The 20,910-nt window shown below is 44.8% G+C and overlaps 1 protein-coding gene across 2 annotated transcripts in view; it reads right to left on the bottom strand.

The window, feature by feature from the left end:
* Positions 1-20,910, bottom strand: part of PIK3C2A (phosphatidylinositol-4-phosphate 3-kinase catalytic subunit type 2 alpha) — a 1,158,716-nt gene that overhangs the window by 1,116,054 nt on the left and 21,752 nt on the right. Inside the window, exon 2 of one of the 2 annotated variants that reach the window (XM_078681043.1) lies at positions 12,132-12,534. The exons of the other annotated variant lie outside the window; for it this stretch is intronic. The gene's annotated coding sequence lies outside the window, so the exon portion shown is untranslated. The remainder of the gene's footprint in view (positions 1-12,131; positions 12,535-20,910) is intronic. 2 annotated transcript variants of the gene reach the window in all.

A 20,910-nucleotide genomic window follows, 5' to 3' on the forward strand; every position in this document is an offset into this window, starting at 1 on the left:
TAAAATTTCTAGCCTTTTACTCTTGTTATACCCACATCAAACTGGTACCTGCTGACACTGAAGACAATTTTTTGAGAAGTGTCAGTTTTCAATATTCTTTCTGCCTCAAGACAAGTCCTAATGCCCATATTTCGGCAAATCGGTTTAATCCATTTCTTCCTAGATTTAGCATAAGCAGGGCAAAAGAATAATATGTGTAGGCCATTTTCTTGTGTCTCAGATTGGCATAATACACAGCACTAAGTATTGTTCTCCCCTTGTTTTCGGATCCATTTCGATGTGTTCGAGTTGGTTTGCAGAACACCATATCGAAATTTCATGTATAGTGAGTTGGGTGGGTTCTTCCCAAAAGTGCTTCAGCCCTAATTTACAGAACCAACAATGAGCATGCTTAATTCACTGGAGACCTGTACCTTGGTCAAACCTTAACATTTCTTCTAGCCCTTCTTTATAGTGGTCAAGTTCGGTTGTAGACCACAGTCGCACCTAAAACAGTAATGGGCTTAATATGGCTTGGTGGTCCTTATGTTTAAGGTTTAGGTCCATAACAATAGGGATTAGAGGTGTAGTCTTGCTCTTCTGCAATTGCGGTTGCCAGGTCATTTTAGTGTCCAAGGTTATGCCTAGATAATTACAATTATGCACATATTCTAGATTCTGATTTTTAACAGTTAAGTTCTTCTTAAAGGACTGGATTAACTGCCATGTATTTTGTTTTGCTGGGGTTTACTTCTAGGCCCTTAGTATCTCCATATGTGCCAAAAGAGTCTATTAGACATTGGGGTTTAAGATATTAAAATAGTGTCATCTGCAAATAAGAGTGCTGGTACTGGCACCCCCCCCTAGCTTGGGAGAATCATGTGCACAGCCCAATAGATGCTCTGGGACATCGTTTACATACAATGAGAATAGGGGGTTGTCAGCACACACCCTTGCCTTACGCCCCTGTAAGTTCGCCCCTTGGATCCCATCTAACTTTGGCAATGTTGTCCTCATGCAGTCTTATTATTTGCACAAGGAGTTCCCCTGGCAACCCCTTGATCTTTTAGGGATTTCCAAAGTAAGTTTCTGGGGATGAAGTCGAAAGCGGCCTTCAGATCGATAAAGGCAATATACAGATGGCCTTTCTTTAAAACTGTATATTTCCAGCTCATACAGAGAAATCTAAAGACTTGGTCAATTGTGCTGGTTCTGGCTCTAAATTCAGCGTGATATTGTGAAAGAATACAGTTCTCCTCAATCCAGTCATTTAGTTTTGTTAAAATTTGTCCAGCATAATTTTTTGTATAATATCTATTAAACTAATAGGTTGGTGGTTTGCAGGGTCTTGGTGGTTACCTTTTTTTAAAATAGTAGTAATTTCGTCCCCTTTCCATGATTCCGGGATTGGTGCACCCGCATCGACTGAATTACAAAGAAAGTTAATGTATGGTCCCCAAACAGTTTTATCGTGCCTCAAAGGGTACGTAGAAGGAAAGAGAAGAAAAACTTGAGGGTTTTTTGCCTCACTGAAACCAACTCGAATTCTTCTGGGGGTGATTGTGACCATTCTGTTCAGGTGAATTCTTCCAAGGAGGGAGAAAAAGAAAAGTGCTGTGCTCAACATCAAAAGTAGTGATAGAAATAAACCGAGGTGCACTATTAACTTTAGAGTCATTCCTTTGCAGGTTGCTGAGGATTCAAGTTCACCCTTTACAATTATTGCTCTTACTGTTTGGGAGAGCACATTTGTGAGTATTATTGGGTAACAAACTGCCCTTTAATTCTGTGTTTTATAAACGAGGCTACAACCTGGCCTTCATGGTCAGGGATGTGAAAATCCTATAGCCAGACTCCCAGGACATATTGTTTGGGGTCACGGACAACATGTTTTTTTTTAGTTCAAATCATTTTTATTGAAAAATTTTGGAAAAAGGAAAGAAAAAACAATACAATAAATCTTCCATTACATAGATCGATTCAACCATAATAATAAGTGATGGCTACATGAAATCAAAGAAAAATAAGGACAAGTGTGTCGGATACATCACATCCAAGCAGTCAGCGGGCATATTATACACAGTGCATACAGAGGTAAAATATACAGTCAGTGGGACATACGGAGGCATGATATACAGCCAGTGGAGCATACATAGATAATAAACATTTACGAGTCTACATCATGGGGGATCAAAGTGGGAGGATGATACATCTAGAGAGGACCATAGCTTTTTGTTGGAAGGTTTCCATGTAGCCGATTGCAGTGCTTGATTATCTGCCCCTCTCAAGAAAGAGAGCCACTCCAACCAGATTTTAAAATTGACCTCCGCAAAATTTTTCCACTTACAAAGGATGACCTTACATGCCAGCGTCAACATTACATCTAGTAGTGGTCGGTCATATATGACTGGTAATTGTGTATCTAGTGCGCCTAGTATGACATATATAAATTCCTTAACAGGATCAATTCCAAATATTTGGTGGATATAAGCAAAGACCATTCCCCAAAATGTTTGTAATAAGGGGCAGTCGAAAAGCATGTGTGCTAGTTCTCCGTTTGGAGACTGGCAATTCCAGCAATTGGGCGTGTCCTTCAGATGGCATTTATACAGCCTCTGGGGGGTCCAGAATGCTCTGTTCAACAGCATGTATTTAGTCTGACAGAGGATTGGGGAAACCTTATTGGACAATGCAGAATTATATATTACATCCCAGTCTGTTGCTATTCCTGTCGAGTTAGGTTCCGATTCCCATTTACCTACCACTAGCTTATGAGATTTCTTGGGCATTGGAAGGAGCAGCTTATAGACTCTAGAAACGAAATGGCCAGCATGGATCAGAATTGGCAAGCGCGTCATAAGCCAAGGTGATTCGGTAATAAGGGTGCGTTTAGAGATGGTGGATTTCAGTTTCAGGAACTTGTAAAATTCTATGGGTGGCAAGTTATAAGTTGCCTGCAATTTCGAGTAAGGGATGGGTTGTGTGCCATCGTAGAGGTCCCTAACCATGTTAATGCCTTTTTCAGCCCACAGATCCCAATAGAGGGGTTTGCCATCTATTTTAAACATAGGATTCCTCCACAGCGACACGAAGGTAGATTTTTTGACTACGGAGGTAGTTTTATGGGATTGGTCAAGCCTTAGGAGGGCTCGTCTAGTATTTAACAGGATATATTTGGAGTGAGGTAAGTGTGTTAAATCCATGGTAAGGAGGGCTGGGAGGGGTGCATGTGCGATGATAGAATTTTCAATAGTTAGCCACACTGGAACATAGCATGGGGAGTCTACCAGCCAACGAGCACCCTGTTTGCAGAGGAAAGCCGTCTGGTAATTCCTGAACGAGGGGAGGCCCAGGCCGCCTTTCTCTTTTGCTAGTTGCAACTTATTTAATGATATCCTGGCCCTTTTCCCTCGCCACAGAAACTCCCCAAACAGCTTATCCACTTTCTTGATAAAGTCGTCCGTAAAAGTCATTGGGAGCATGCTAGCTAAGTAATTAACCAGTGGTGTGCACATCATTTTAAGAGTTTCAGGCCTACCCCACCAGGAGAGAAACTTTGGTGACCAGCCGTCCAACAAAGTGGAGATCTTCTTTAGGGTTAGCTCCTCATTCACTTTTAAGGTTGATATTAAGTCCTTCCCGAAGTCCAGACCCAAGTATTTAAAGCATTGCGGTTGCCAGGTAAGACCAGAGGCTCAGAGTATATCTTTATTTCCGACATTGTTCAGGAGTTTGACCTCCGTTTTGTCCTTATTCAGTTTATAGCCTGAAACCCTAGAGTATTCATCAATAGTATTCATCAGCGCAGGAATAGCTTCATCAGCTTTTTCCGACATAATGAGCACATCGTCTGCGTACGCAGTTAGTTTTACAGTACAGCCATTGAATGGCACGCCGGCAATGGCATCGTTATGCCTTATATGATATAGGAACGGCTCAATTGCTAGCAAAAACAAGGATGGGGAGAGAGGACATCCTTGTCTCGTTCCCTGCTTTAGACAAAAAGATGAGGAAAAGGAGCCACCTGCCCTGACCTTTGCAGTAGGGCTGGCGTACAAGGACATTACCAGTTTCGTGAATGTTGTACCCAAGTTGAATTTGTGCAACACTGCTTCAAGAAAAACCCAATCCACCTTGTCGAAGGCTTTTTCGGCATCCAACGTGATTGCCGCTGTGGGGGTATCAAGTAGTTCTGCTTTTTCCAACACATGTGCCAATACTCTGGTGTTATCGCTGGACAGTCTATGTTTTAAAAATCCAGCTTGAGATGGATGTATCAGGTTAGGGAGGACTCGCTGGAGTCGGGCTGAGAGAATCATAGCTAGGATCTTACAGTCGAGATTAATCAATGAAATTGGTCTGTAATTCTTTGGCAGGGATGGGTCTTTGCCGTCCTTGGGGAGTACCGCTATGATTGCCTCCGCTAAGGTACCCTTCACCTCACCTGAGTCAGTAATTTCTTGGAATAGGTGAAGAAGAGGATCTATCAGTTCGGATGCAAAACTTTTGTAGAATTTGGCCGTAAAGCCATCAGGGCCAGGAGCTTTCCCACACTTTAGGCCCTTGATTGCTTTCTCTACCTCAGTCACCGTGATCGAGTCATTTAGACTCCGCCGTTCCTCTGATGACAGTTTTGGTAACTCACATTCATTTAGGTAGTCCTGAATTTTACCCTCTTCCACAGCCGTATTCTTGGCATATAGGGTTTCATAGAAGTCTTTAAAGACTTCCGTTATTTCATGTCGATCTGAGTGGCCTACCCCTGCAGAGTCCTTAATAACATTGATTGAATTCCTCTGAACCTTGAATTTTAGGTAGGCGGCCAGGCTTTTGCCCGCCTTATTAGATTCGCAGAGTTTAAATCTTCGTCTTCTGTCCAGCCATACGCCTGCTCTCTCACTCACCAGTTTATTGTATTCATATTTCCTATTAGTCATTTTGTTAAGTGTCTCGCTATCTCTATTCATCTGGTGTCTGTTTTCTAAATCCGATATCTCACGTTCTAGGGTTTCCAATTTAGTGTTGGTCTCTCTATTCATTGCAGAACGAATCTTTATACAAACCGCCCTTAGCGTGCTTTTCAAGGCCTCCCAACGTACAAGATCTGAAGTGTCCCCTTCCTTACTCTAGATAGGAACGGATGGCTGATTGTATATCAATCCGATGTTGGTCTTTAGTTAGGATCTCCTCATTTAGTCTCCACGATGTTTGTCTTGGGGAGGGTTTAATGTTGCTGATGGAAAGGGAGATACATGAGTGGTCCGATAGAACCCTCGGTTCAATAGATGTATCCTTTATCCTTGAGACCCCATTCTGCGTAATAAAGATGTAGTCAATACGCGAATATGAATCATGTGGGGAGGAATAGAACGTGTAGTCCCTATCCGTGGGATTTTGTATTCTCCATGTATCAACCAAATGAAAACGACGGCACAAATTAAGAAATGCATTATGTGATTTGTTTGGCTTGAAAGTACACCGAGAATCTCTATCCAGGGCTGGGTCAAACGGGAGATTGAAATCTCCGGCCAATAAGTGTACAGCCGAGTCAGGGATAGTCTCGACCTGTTTCACTAGTCCCTCCCAAAAGTTTAGATCACTAGTATTAGGGGCATAGACATTGGTGACATAAAATTCTGTGTTATCTCTGGCAAGTTTGGCAGTAACCCATCTACCTTTCTCATCAGCTGATGAAGACAATAATTCCACCTTAGATTTTTTCGCAATTAGTATCAACACTCCGTTCTTTTTACCCATCGCCTCTGAACCCACCACCTCAGAATAGAACTTGTTCCGTAACATGTAAAATTGTTTCGTGTCTAGTTTGGTTTCCTGTAGTAGCACAATATCGCCTTTTTGTCTGCGTACATAGTCCAATATCTTCTGTCTCTTTATGGGTTGATTTAAACCTTTTACATTCAGGGATAAGATTTTTAATCTATCTAAGTGTAGGATGTACCATTTCAAACTATTATGGACATTATAAGAGTATCATAAGCCTCTAAGAGATATGCTCCATGCAGCACAAAGTGGAGGGTGTCCCCCTTATCGTTGTGCGTGGCAATTGGCTGACTAGGACCTCAAGCAAACATGAAAGCATGAAAGGATGGAATACAAGCGACACATCTTATCAAAACAAAGAATAAGCAAGAAAACGAAAGGAAAAATAAGGACCAGAGCATACAACACATACCCCCCCCAATCCCCCCATTCCCCCCACCCCACCCACCCCTACCGCAAGTAGTAAGCATGGTGACTTGAGGAAAACCGCAGTATTCCCTCCCGTCAATGTTAATATTGCGTAAACATTGGAACAACCTTCTGAAGGATTGAACTTTATACTATGCCTGTTAGAACCATGAGCAGTATAACTCAATTATGGAACCTCAGTTCCGGCTATTCTAACCAATTCTTACATATTGAACATATTGAACAGTGAATGAGACAATCTTGCGACTGAAAACCAAAAGGAAGCCATCGTGGATCAACTATGTAGCCAGATTTGCTGGTCTGGGGTTTCCTAAAATCTAAAAGGTAAAGATGTATAAGCAAGAGCGACTTACAATCAACAGTTGCACCCTACGCCAACAATTTTAACACTTGAGAAAAGGCGACAATGCCACACATTTTAGACCACCTAGTAACCGGTCATAGCAATAGAGCAGTACAGTAATCTGAAACAATGAAACAAGAGGCCAATTAGGCGCACACACAAGTGTGTATTACAAACAGAAGCGACATCAAGGAGTCAAGAGCACAATGGTTTGCTGAAATTTTGACCCAGAGCAGTGCGCTAGGGCACTAAGTGCGCTAGGTGAGGCTCTCGAATACAGGACCTTGGTCGCGCAGCCACCAGAGCCACAGACCCATAGATATGATGAATCAGTGCGAACAATAGGGTCGAATCATAGGTAACATATTCCAAAAATGTTCATTTGTATCCAGAGGCCGAGGCCGCCATATTGTCGGGATTATTGGTATCCATGTCGCGCTCCACCAAATCATTTAACATACGTTTAAGTTTCATGGGATCCGAAAAAATGTGAGGAGACCCACGAACAATCACTCTATACTTTGCCGGACCCACAAAGCCAAATTGAAAGCCCCTTGATTTTAGTTGTGGGCGCAGGGCCAGAAATGCTTTCCTCACTTCCACTGTGTCCTTGCTATAGTCTTGAGATATGTAGATCTTGGCGTCCTTCCATAGAATGTGGTTGTGCTTCCGAACAAAGGCGAGGATTTGTTCCACGTGCTGATATCGTAATGGCTTACAAACGATGGGTCTGGGGCCTTTTTGCGTCTTAGTAATCCTTCCCGGTACTCTATGTGCTCTATCAAACTCTAGAGGATTGACAAAGGTCAAATTTGTAGCCTGAGCAAACCACGATTCCAAAAATTGAACACAGGAGCCCTGTGAATCCTCTGATCCTTCCGGAACACCGAAAATGCGTAGGTTCCCTCTCCTATTTCTGTCCTCCAATTCAGCCAGCCTTCCCGTGGTTTGGTCCGAAGATATGTTTAGATGTTTCAAAGCCGCACATGTTTTGACTTCAATGTCTTCAAGTCGGCTTATTCTGGATTCCGTCTCTGCAAGACGCGCGTTAGTGTCCCTAATATCTTGCCGAATTGCCACCACTTCCTCCTTGGTTGCCTTGGCCAGGTCTTTAACCTCATCAAGTCTGTTTGGGATCATGTCTTTTCCTTCAGTGGTGATTTTCTTGGCTTTGACAGGTGACCCCGGGTTCGAGTGGTCGGATTTGACCCTTTTCAGGGAATTTTGTTCTTTGGCGTCCATTATATCTACCTTGGACCCTGAGCGGTGCCTCGTGAGAGTCGTCGCTATAAGCACTTAGATCAAACTCGATCGATATCTGTGTCCGGCCCTTGCAGTCATCACGCACAACTTCTTATTGTGATATCATCAAGAACTTGGTGAGTCTCTCACCTGCAGGTGGAAGCGCCTAGTCATAGATCTTGAAACAAGCCCCACAGCATAGAAAAGCATAGAAAAGCGCCCTCTGTTATGCGAGTTGAAGGCTGGACAGGTTGATTAGAGCTGGGACGCCATTCTTTTAGACAAGAAAGTGCGAGCCGGTATATTGAAACGCTGTGTGGGACTTAGCATCTGGTGATAATTGAAGAGATTTGATCCCCAGGTTACATTCGCTTTGCTTCTGCGTCACACGTGGAGAGCAATGACACGTGAGGGGCTACACATAACCTCTGTTGACAGAATCAGCCAGGTCATAAGTTGTGAAGCCTCAAAGAAAGAAACACCCTCGGCGTTGATTTTGGGCGCGCCACGTGGTGCTGCAGGAGATCATTTATGACGTTAGTACATGTGGCGTCATGGGGCAAGCACTGTAAAGCAGAACCTCATGTGCATCATTCGTTCGCTGTTTGGTCCCCAGACTCTCGGTGCTGGTTGAAATCTGCCATGGAGCAGAATCACAAGTGTCTGCTCATTACAAGGTGGTAGCAATATAGCCCAGTAACTTATTAGCCGGTGTTAGAGGTGTCAGAGGGTCGCGTTAGGCAGTTGCAAAGATGGCGGCCGCCATCTTGATAAAGTCGCTGGGTGCCAGGAGCGCTAGCATGGCGGGCTGGTCGGGATTTTCAAAGTACTCACGCGTCCGGAATCCGACAGCACTGTGGCCCCAGAACAAGTAGAAGCCCTCAAACCTTCAGGCCTTCATTGTGTCTCGGGCTTTCATTGTCACTCTGGGCATTTGGTCCGCCTCGACGTCCGCGCGGCACACCACGCTCGTTTCCTCGCCGGCTTCACGGCTGGGGCGGTCCAGACCCTCGATCGGATTTCGCCGGTTTTCGAGCAGCCCTGTTCTTGAGAAACGGCTCACTGCATTCCGTTTGGGTTCCGATTTGCAAATCGGTTCTCACATCTCGGGTTCAGCTGGGGTAAAGTGTTCCAAACTTTGTTGTGGGATCACTTCACGGGAGGAGAGACGCTCTACACCGCCATCTTCCTCGGCGTCCAAACCACGACCCCCCCCCCCCCCCCCGTCACGGACAACATGTTTTCATGTTTATTTGTCTTAGGGGCAAGTAGGCCCAAACCCCTGCAGCACAAACCCTTCGGCTGCCAGTTTACAGTACCACATTATGGATAAGGGAAGGACAGACATTGTCTGCAATTAGGGTAATATTAGTTTCCATATGTTAATGCTATTTGAACTTACATTTATAGTTCATTAATACAAAGCCTTTCTATTAGGGCGATCGCTCTCAGGAAATGTAAGCTCGGACTGTACTACTGGCAGTTGTTTCAGTGTAAAAATGTGCACACGCCATTTGCAAAGTTTGACAATATGTGGCTACATACAATGCACCCTGAATGCTCACTAATTACATGCAAATATCTGCAAAAGCTTGAAAGCAAGAATGAGGAGCCTATACTTTCAAAATAAACTGTTCACAAACAAAATGCAATTAGGAAAAAAAACATTTTTATTAAACTACTGTGAAATTTTAGGTTACATTTCTTTGAAGAGTCATTTACTAGAATGTGTTGATACAAGCTAGTATTTCACAAAAATATTCATAATGGAAAACCAGTGTTTAAACAAGATAAATGGAAAACATGAAAATAAGCACTGGAAAAACCAATACGTCTGATATTGGTGGTCAACCTTTTAGTTTTATCGGTGCATGTCTTGTTTTGATATGGTTTTTGTAGAACTTTGTGGGAGCATTCCAGCTCTGGCCTTATTGCTTAACGCTACTATCTCCAGAAAGGTGGCAAAATAAGATAATTGCAAAAATTCAAACCCTGCTACAGTATGAGCTCCGGCAAAATCAGAAAAGCTAATATTAGAGTTTTTATATAACGAGACTGCTGCATGTCACTGCACTACGCGCCACCAAAGGGACAAGTGAATATGTTTACAAGACAAGAATTGTCTGAATCAAGGCTTAAGGCTACAGAACTAGATGCTGTACAAACTAGTTAACCACACAGTAATGAGGAACCTCAGCAAGCTATGAAACGCCTAATATCATGGAATATAGCAGGGTTGAAACAAAAGGTAATAGATTCTGGTTGGCAAGAGTACATGAACCAATATGGTCTTTGCCTATTACAAGAAACTTGGGTTTTGGATCCACCCCATAAGCTGGGCTATAGGACATTTAGCTTTTATTTTTTATAAATGAAAAAGCACCGCTATAAAATTAAATGTCCAATGATTCGTTGGAGAGTATTAACTCGTTAGGCCACATTCATACAGACGCTGAATCATAAATACTGTTGGATAGATATGTGGAATTCAATGTTCCTGTATTAGTCCATACAAACACCAGCCAACGCGTTTCGTTCCGTGACCGGAACTTCTTCAGGGCTAAATTATTTCCCAAACGCTAGGTGATACAAATCCGAAATCCTCCTGAGTTATGATTTCCTGGCTATTTTTAATCCATTTGCATATCATTATCCATTAGGAGAACATGTATATCTCATACCATGGCAGGTATTAACCTTTTTTGATATGTGTAGAATTTCTATCTTCAATTTTGGATATTTCCCTTTGGCTCGATTTTCAATGTCAACAATAATATCACAAGTAGTATTTACCCGCGTGGTCAATAAACCACCGTCAAAGCTGTCGTCTCGGATCACCGGCGTCAATCGCAATCCAACTAAGGAACCTCAGCAAGCTATGAAACGCCTAATATCATGGAATATAGCAGGGTTGAAACAAAAGGTAATAGATTCTGGTTGGCAAGAGTACATGAACCAATATGGTCTTTGCCTATTACAAGAAACTTGGGTTTTGGATCCACCCCATAAGCTGGGCTATAGGACATTTAGCGTTAACGTAGCACCTTCAACTAGAGGCAGGCCATCAGGAGGCCTAGTTATATGGGCCAAAATCTCCCTAAAGTTAGAAATTACCCAATTGCTATTACCATCTCGAGATATTATTGGGATAAAAACACGAAACAAAGCAGATGTGTATCTGCTTTAGGTTTAAAACAGACCAAGATTAGCTAGCGTAGAATCTCCAGAGACAGAGCTAATGGATCATTTCTTGAGTTCTATTGATTCTAGTATATCCATAATTATAGGTGGAGATCCCAATCGCAAGTTTGAGCCAGTAGTGGGCATGGAAACCATTCTAGAGAAGGAGAATACGGCAAGAAGAAGCCCACCATTGGAGGCTGGTACCCCTATCCCTTGTACAATTGCAGTCATCCAATTAGTTCGACTTGCCCCTGGACAAGGATTGAGGACCTGCAATGGTAGGCTGCCGGACAGCTCGAGTGCATATACCTTTAAAAGAGGAACTACTAAGAGGAAAATCGATTACATATTGGCCAGTGTTAACATATGGAGTAATTTTATAGACCTAAGAATTGAGCCAAGAGTAGATAGTGACCATTACCCATTTTGTTTAACATTGGAGGGAACCTTTCTTGAAACTTGTGAATAGGGGAATAATTCCATCAACAGGAATCCATTACAACCGCAGTAATAATCGTAGAGCACTAAAATCACTATCATGACAAAGATTTATAGTACTGTGGGAGGGCAGGCTTGATAAACAGGCGTGGAGGCTGAAGTATAGGTTTAAAGGAAGGTTTATTAACAAAAGTTTTTGAAGATGCAGGTTGTTGGGTTATAGGTGTTGGATGTGTTTCTTCTTCATTTGATTCTGACGAGGATGAAGATGTCCTATCTTCGGAGTGTCCTTGACCGTGGTGTTCTCCCCGGAGGCTCATAGGAGGACAAAGAAAGTAAAGGAGCCGTCAGAATGATACATGGCACAGTTTCAGAGGTGTAATTTCATCCCCACACCTTGGTGCACTAGGTTTGTTGAAGTGTCAGTGTCTCGAGAATAGTCCCACAGCCAAAATTAAAGGCAAAGCAAAAAAGGCCAGGCAAGTAAGAAGAGAAACAGAAAAAGATATCTTTATCATAGGTTCGTCAAGGGTCCGACTGGAAAGGTACGGGTGCGCAATCAAGTTTGTTTATAAAGTCAGTGGTTTAGCTAAGGCGGCGTATTCAGGCACAAAGGATTCAAATATACATATTCAGGCACAAAGGATTCAAATATACGTCTTGTTCCTCTGTTGTACGCAGTGCCCACCCACTCTTTCCACCCTCTCCCGCCTGTTCCCAGGACACAAGCACTAACCTGGCTCCGCCGTAACTCTCCTGAGTCACGGCCGCTCCCCAGCCACCTCCGGACACCACCAATCCTCGGACCAGGTTTCTTCACCGTGCTCGGCGCTTCCCGATGTCCAGGTCTTCTCTGTGTCGGGTCCCGCGTCTTCTCCCTGCAGACCGGGTCCCGTGTCTTCCTCCTTGAAACCGGGTCCCGCGTCTTCCTCCTTGAAACCGGGTCCCGCGTCTTCCTCCTTGAAACCGGGTCCCGCGTCTTCCTCCTTGAAACCGGGTCCCGCGTCTTCTTCTCGTGTCCTTTTCTTTCCGCCTACTTCCTCCTCGTAATGGTCATTCCACTCCTTTCTTATTGGTCTCGGGTAACCGCTTCCGGTTCTCGAAGGCGGGACTTCCGGGTTGAAGCCCCGATCGCGTCCCTGCGGAGACAGAGGAGAGGAGTCTGGATACCGTAGTCGTGGGGATCGGTAAGGCAGTCTCTCACAAGTACCTTCTCAGATGTCTTATTGCCTTATATAAGTACTGCTCTATGTAAGATCGCTATTATGTATATTCATTGCACTATGGTAGAAAACTTAAAATTGCTCTTGAGAAAAATTACCAGAGAGCATGAGCCCTCAATTACCATTACAAATCTCCACCACTGCGGATCTTTATCCAGAAGGATCTTTCTGGCCACCCCCTTTGGCCACAGAGGAGCGACAGGTGCCTTTTACTAAAATGTTTGCATATCACAAACTTAGAGCGGCTTTTCGATCTATACATGACACGTTTCCGGAAGCCCCGCCACCCTTAACGCATTGGAAAATGTTCTCCCTCGCGGACTAATCACCAGAATATACAACCACATGCAGAATTCAGCCCCCTTGACAACACCACGGGCACTGCAGGTATGGAATGAAGATTGACAGACTCCGCCTACAGAGGAACAATGGCTTTATTGTTGCAGCCAACTCACAGCTCTCTCCCCTAATTATAAGCTCCGGTTAGTCCATTTTAAATGCCTACATAGATTTTACAGAACACCTAGTAACCCGCATCATATAGGCCTCAAAGAGGATGAAAGTTGCTGGAAATGAGGGAGAGCCCAAGCCGGATTTTAACATGTTGCATGGGACTGCTCGAGGTTGGGAAAATACTGGCTTGATGTATTTCATATCATTCACCAAATAATTGGACTGGCTGGTGAGCCTAATCCTTTACAGGGTCTGTTAGGGTATGTTAAAGACACTCCTGCCAAGCTAAAAAAGATGCCTGCACTGTTACTCCTTTTTGCTAAAAGGCGGGGTTGCCATATATTCGGGAAGTAAGCGGGTTCCATCCAAAGCAGACTGGATAGCTGCCATAACGTTTGGCCACTCACAATTGACCACCTTCTGGGAGCTGATGCCCTCAGCATCTAGACCTAAAGACATATGGGAACCATTCGTTGGGTGAGCTCGTGAACATCAAGAGACAACAGCTAAAGAGATGCCTTAGAAATAATCCCATGGGAGGTGGGGTGGTACAGTGGCATACAGGCTGGAATATTACAACTATGCACATGTGTCTGATCACATTACAGACTTCTCAGATTTTCTGGATGTATCACTTTAAATGCGATTTGACCTGCTATGATATATTATATGGATGATATTGCTGCATTCTTTTTAAGAGACCTACCTACCATGGTTGGGATTATATGTCGGAGCGTTCAGGTATACATATGGAGTAGTAACTCACATTACTCTGAATCGGAACGATGATTCTGTATTGTGTAAGCAAATGACTGGCTGTGTTTGCAATTGGTGGTCTTGTTGTATTATTGAAAAGGTCAATAAAGAAAAAAAATCTCCACCACAATCCTTGGTTTACTTAGGATTGCCAGGAAGCAAAGCACCAATTGTTGGAGGGTATAAGATCTAATAATACAGTGAAAATAAGAGATAGTAGGGCAAAGTACAAGAAATTAATAATACAATCAAAAAAAGGATTGGGATGATCGCATTCGGAACGAATTGATTACAGCAGCCAAAAAGAAGGATCATGCTGGTTTTTGGCATACACTAGCCCAAGGCAATAATACTGGTAACTCTGGCCTGCACCATTATTTGGACCCGGGCACTTGGAGCACTTATTCTTTTAGCTTTATACTCGGATGTTGTAGATCCAGTAGCTAACGATTATCTTTATCATCGGAATGAACTCCCTGGAAATTGCATGGCATGGTTTACATACTACCTGTTACTTTAAAAAAAATATGATACAGTGGCAGCAATAGAATCTGTCAAGCCTGGGAATGCCCCAGGCCCTGATAAGATAGCAGTCAACCTTTTAAGGCACGACAAAACAGTCTGGGCACCTTTTGTAAATTGCTCTGGCAACAGGGGCACCGATACCAAGTTCTTGGAATGGGGCCAAAATAATTCCTATTTTTAAGAAGGGTAATCGTCAAGATCCTGCTAATTGGAGGCCAATAAGCCTAATTGACACTATACAAAATGTGAATGCAAAACAGATTCTTTAAAAGCTCAACAATTGGTTAGAGTAAAATAATATTCTTTCACAATAACAAGCTGGGTTTAGAGTAAAAACTAGCACAACAGACCAGATTTTTAGATTATTATGCATAGCCTGGAAGTACACCAATGTAAAGGGAGGACAACTGGGCATAGCTTTTATTGATCTGAAGGCCGCTTTTGATTGTATGCCTAGAAATTCCCTGTGGGACTGTTTAGAAACCCAGTGAGTCCCGGATTATCTTTTGACAGATTGTACTGCTTAACAAAGACAATTGCGCAAAAGTTAGATGGGGACCCAAGGGTAAACTCACGGAAGCAATTCCGATAAAAAAAAGGAGTAAGGCAGGGATGCGTATTGGCACCAACCCTCTTTTCTCTATATGTAAATGGGGAAACGGCCACTACAACGCGGCCGTTTCCACGCATCACTTAATCACGCATGCATTACAACGAGTAGCCTTTACCACGCATACCTTTACTACGAAATAGGTAGAAAAGGCATGTGTGTTAAAGGCTAAAAACAAAAAAGCGGGCTTGGGGGGTGAAAAAAACAGGGGTTAGAGGGGATTTACCCCCCAATGAATAACACACCTGTTAAAGTTTCTATGTGGAGGGAATCGGGAGGCCGTAGGTGTCGTTAGAGGGAACGGAAAGACGCTTCCGTTTCCCCTTAACGACGTGCGACGTCAACACGGAAGAACAATGAGTAGAGACGACGTGGAGAGGTAAGGGGAATATTTGATTTAGGAGAAAAAAAACAGGGGTCCGATTTAAGGGTTATAGGCAGAGGAGGGGTATTTGTAAGAAGGGTTTAGTGGTGGAGGAATAACCTTTACCAAGACTATGCCCTTACCATGCATGAATTTAAACAAAAATCGTTGTAAAAGTATGCGTGGTATAGGAATATTCGTGGGAAAGGTTATGCGTGGGAAAAGCGTTCCACTGTAACGCATGCGTGGTAAAGGTATGCGTTACAACAGAATGCGTTGTAACATCATACAACCTGTAAATGATGTTGTGCAACTTCTTCAGGGTTGTAACCATGACTCTCCGAAGCTGGGAGGGGTGTCAGTACCAGCATTACTCTTTGCCAATGACACAAACCCAGTCTACAAAACCTCCTTGACAGTTTTAATGACTTCTGCATGTTAAAAGGCAGGCCTTGAAATAAACTAAATATATGGCCATCAATCCACAGAAATCCATCAAGAAAAACACTGAATATGTGGCCAATTTCAATAAGTGTGGTGTATCCAAATTGTGTGAGCAGTTACATTTGGAATATTTAGTGGCCTGCTCTGGCCACGGAAACTACCCCACCACAGCATTGTGGGTCCGTGTGCATCGACCCTAGAGGCACTGTAAGGAGCGACGTACCTGTTTGGTGCCCCATAAAGAAAATAGCAAACTGCGCATGGCGGACAAAGCAGCCGGATTGAATATTAGGAGGTGATGAATAAGGCACAGCGGCACCATTTGGAACTTTAAATACTTATCAGGACTACAACAACCATAGTACTCAGCTGCCACACGCCCATTGGGCCGGGATTGACCAATTTAAAAGACATGAGTGAAGCACAGCCCGCTGTTCCTTTCATCACATATGCCATGCCAGTAAACAAGGAATTTCACCGAAACGCGTATGGCACCAAGTGGCGTTGACTCGCTGAGGAAGCATTTCCAGTTTTTCTGTTGTGAGCCGAATAAAGAAGGTTAAATCTTGACGTTGAGTGTGGTGTTTCCAAGTTGTTTGAGCAGTTACATTTGGAATATATATATATTTAAACATATCATTTGTATCTGACTCAACACTGAGCCGCAATTGGATAAAAATTCTTGGGCATGGATTGTAGGATCACTAAACAGGAATAAGTCGGGCAAGGACCTGAAACTGCTTTTTATTGCGATACTAAAAAAATAGTGTTTTGGAATGTCGCAGGAAAGACTGCCGAAAAGATGTCTCTTATATAGGAAAATTCACCGTCTATTGTATTATTGAAAGAAACGTGGTCCGTGGCGACTTTTTCTCAAAAAGATTTTGTGTTTTTCATCGCAGCAGAGGCATTTCTTCTAAGAGAGGAAATCGATTGGGACCCGGAGGTAATTGAGCTCTCTCTCCCAAATGTGCAATGCATCAGTATCAAGTGCCGGAAAGAACGGTCTTTTTCAAGTGTTTTACTTTTTAGGTTTCGCCCTGGCGGTAGCACTGCGCAGGAGTGCTTGCGCAGGGCAAAATCTTATGATCCTACAGTGTGGGGCTTTGTCCCGCCTTCTCTTCCATTGGCTAGCTCCATAAATGGAGGCTAGCCATTGGAAGAGATGGCTGTCAATCACTCTTTAGCCCGCCACGACGCGATTCGGGGGCGTTTCTCGGTCTTTTTTAAGTCCCGCCCCCCACACCCTCCCTCTCGCCGAGGTCCGCGGCTTGATGCGATCCGTGGGCATAAGTGATTTTCCCCGATGTGCTTCTAGACACTTTTTCTAACCCCCTCACCCTCCTATATGCTTTTCTTTTCTTCTCCGTCCTCTTAAGCTTTTCTTTTCTTCTCCGCTTCTCCCGCGTTAGTTCTATTCCTTCCTCGATCACATCTCCGTTTCGCCGTCTGTCTCCTTCTTTCCTTGGGGTTGCCTCTTTTGCAAAAAGCTCTACTGAGCGACTCTGTGGGGAATAATACATTTTTCAGGGACTTGCAGAAAACGTCACTGGGACATGCTTACCGAGAGGATAAAAATGTAACAGGGTCGCGGCAGGCGAAACGCCGAAATGTTCTCAAAACGTAGGGATTATATTTTGACAATCAGGACAGGTGTCGCCGGCTGGCCCAGCCCTCCACCCCATCGGCGCCCCCTCCCCTTCATCTTTCTCTATCTTCACATATTTCATTTCAGTCCCTCGCTTTCCCACCCCTTGCGCTCTCGTCCTCAGCATCCCCGCTTCTATTTTCTTCTCTCTCTTCCCAACTCCTCCACCTCCTCTACCAGTCCACCCCTCACTCCCACGCTCCCTCCCTTGACCTCTTTCCTTCTCCCCTCCCTTCTAGCCCCCCTCTCTTTATCTCCACCCCGTCCGCTCTCAGTCTAGCCCTCTTTTCTCCATTCTTGCCTCTCCTCTGTTGCACCCATCGCTCTCTCTCCACCTCGCCACCTCCCGCCCCACGCCCCCGCCTCTTCTCCTTGCCTGACTCCCACATGCCAGTGCTGGGTGACAGACAAAGCCGGATCGGGTGAAGTTGTGCGAGTCCCCCGGGCGCGGCGCCCCCTCCCCGGGTGCCGGAGGAGACCCCCCCAGGCTCCCGTGGGCCCCTCCCGCAGGACTGGGTCTCCCAGTTATTGGTGCTGATGGGCTGGCCCCTGGGACCACCCGGGCCGTGGCTGGACCCCCATGGACCGGTTCAGATGTTCCTCTCCAGGCGGCTGGACTTCCAGAAGAGCCGATACGCCAGGTAGGACGCCTGTTCCTCTTCACTGGCGGGGTACTGGAGGAATTCTAAAATGCACCCTCCCTTCGACCCGGCGGATTCCCACAGGTGGCACTGGGAGGGAAGGGGGTGGGAGGCTAAGACTACCGCTCCCACGGGAAAATGCTTTTAATTAATTAAAATCACAAATGCCCCTGTTTCTACGAGTATGTGAAAGATTTGGTTACAGCCCCAAAGAGTATGGGGGTGTTAATAACGGAAGAGGATTTTGGGGCTTATTTGCATATGCCTAGGATGTGGCTGTGTTGTTTTGTTAGGGTCACTGGGCTTTGATGTCTGGACTGGACGTGGGATGGGGCTTTGTAAGATCTGATTTGGTTTTCACTCGGCGGGAAGGGGGGGCATGGGGTCTATCAAGGGTCTCATAACGGAGGGCATGAGGGGGGGTGCCCATACTGGACTTTCCAGGGTCTCACAAAATAAATAAAAAAATCTGTTCAGGGTCTCGGATGGAGGGGGAGGAAGGGGGGGGGGGGGTTTACATGGTTCAGTCCAGGATCAAAGAAGGTGGGGTCGTAGCTGGGAGTCTCAGACGGACCTGTTCATGGTTTCCCTTTAAAAGCAGAGAAAGGCGATCTCCCACAGAGCTGTCCAATGTTTCACTCCCAGGAGGGGAGAGGGCGCGGATCTGCCGGAAGTGATGTTCTCCATAACTTACTTCTTTATCTGCGTCCTCGGCAAACATCAACCGTGGTCGGGGTACCATCATCCCGAGATAGGGGCGGGGCCTCCAATGATCAGATGGGTCACATCGAGTTTACTAGTAGGCTGAGTTGGACAGGGTCAGGGAGGTATTGATTTACTTTTAACACAGTGGCATATATGTTTGATCTGATTATTGAACGTCCCTGAAAATGTATAGTTTACTTTGAATTACTTAAGGTTATGTATCTCGCCAGACTGTCGACAGCTTAAGATAACAGAATACAATTATTGTTCACTGTCCCCATGCTAGTATCTGTCCATGGAATCACCGAAGGCGAGGGAGGGGATGTCATTCCAGGGAAAAGAGCTGGGATCAGGTGGGCATAAATTACTGACGGTTTAAGCAGCATCTGTGGGATAAAAAGATCAAGGAGCTCGTGCATGTGTGCCCCAACACTGCTGATGCATTGTAAACTGTAAACAATAGATTTGGGGATCCAGAAGACTTCGGTTATGTGATTTGTAAAGGCTGCCCACCGCGCCACCAGCACATTCGAAAGTGATAACAGCCCAGCGTGTGAGCTGGAGGGTTCAAGTATATGCTGTTAGTATAGTGTATATCGTAGTGACGTTATCAGCACACCTTTTGTTAACAATCCACCAGATGCACACAAGGACAGGGGTGTATGGAGCTGTAACCAGTCCAGTGGCTGACTGAGCTGTAGGAGTGAAAGCATAGGGTCTCCCTACGCCTAAGAAGGAGGAACAAGCTATCATTGTACATGAGCTCTCGGAGGCAATCCTATGGTGTCTGTCCATGTTACTGGATGGAGTGAGATGGGCCAAAGGCTGCTGTCGGTCGGATACCTATCGGCCACCGTGTAGCCCTCGCCCTAGGAGCATTACTTGAGGCTGAGACGGCAAACACTAACAAGTTTGATGGAAAACCGCAAAACCCTGTTGAGTTTCCAACATCCAACACATACGCGGTCCAAGGCACATATTTACGTTGGGCTGGAATTACATTGCTTTGTTTCTTTCCTACACAACATCCATCATTCCCACAAGAACCACAGGTTTTACACAACGACTTAAGTCCTTGTGTAAATTTGAACTTTCAAGAGATTCCATTTTCACCATCCGTTTGCGAGCGTAAATGAACTCGCGCACCTTTACCTTGGGACCGTCCAGTTCCTGTGAATGTTGTGGGGAGCGTTGCTGAGGCAGCAAACATCTGCTTTCACAGCCCCCACAGGATATTTCTGCTCAAACCTCCAGGACGTTGAGAGAAAGCGACGCACAGGGCCTAAGAAAGACAGCAAATCAGGCATGCTGCCGAGAGCCCAATAAGAGGCATATATAAGAGATTATCCGTCAGTAATAAACATGACACCGAATCCTATTTTACATAAAATAAGGCCCTGCTGCAAGTTTGTGCTCTCCATTAGTAAGTGGTAGTCTCACCCCCATAGTCTACAAACATTTAGAATGGATATTTTGATGGAAGCAAGGGCTGCTCCATTTCTGTTCGATGACACCGGGTTTTACACTTGCTGCGGCTACAACCCTGGGGCGCCAGTGGTATTACCGTGGAAAGTCACGCAAAACAGGTCAGGCTTTGAAAACCTTCACTGTGACAGCATCAAATGTCAAACCCCAGGCGGGACAAGGTGTGGAACCACACCCCCACAGAGAGGCTGGTGCCACACCTCTATAGCAGGACTGCCTTCTTTCCGTCATTAGGGGCATTGTATCCAGTCCTCATCCTTTATGTCATCACCTAATGCATTATGGGTATTGTAGTCTTGCTTCCATTGAACTAATTAGACTAAAACACCTGAAAACCATCACTGCTCCAGTGTGTGTGTGTGTGTGTGTTTGTATGTGACTGCTCCAGTGTGTGTGTGTGTGTATGTGACTGCTCCAGAGTGTGTGTGTGTGTGTGTGTGTGTGTGTGTGTGTCTGACTGCTCCAGAGTGTGTGTGTGACTGCCCCAATGTGTGTGTGTGTGTGTGTGTATGTGACTGCTCTAGAGTGTGTGTATGTGACTGCTCCAGTGTGTGTGTGTGTGTGTGTGTATGTGACTGCTCCAGTGTGTGTGTGTGTGTGTGTGTATGTGACTGCTCCAGTGTGTGTGTGTATGACTGCTCCAGTGTGTGTGTGTGTGTGT

The sequence above is a fragment of the Lissotriton helveticus genome, chromosome 3_1 (genome assembly GCF_964261635.1).
Source record: "Lissotriton helveticus chromosome 3_1, aLisHel1.1, whole genome shotgun sequence".
NCBI classification, from domain to species: domain Eukaryota; kingdom Metazoa; phylum Chordata; class Amphibia; order Caudata; family Salamandridae; genus Lissotriton; species Lissotriton helveticus.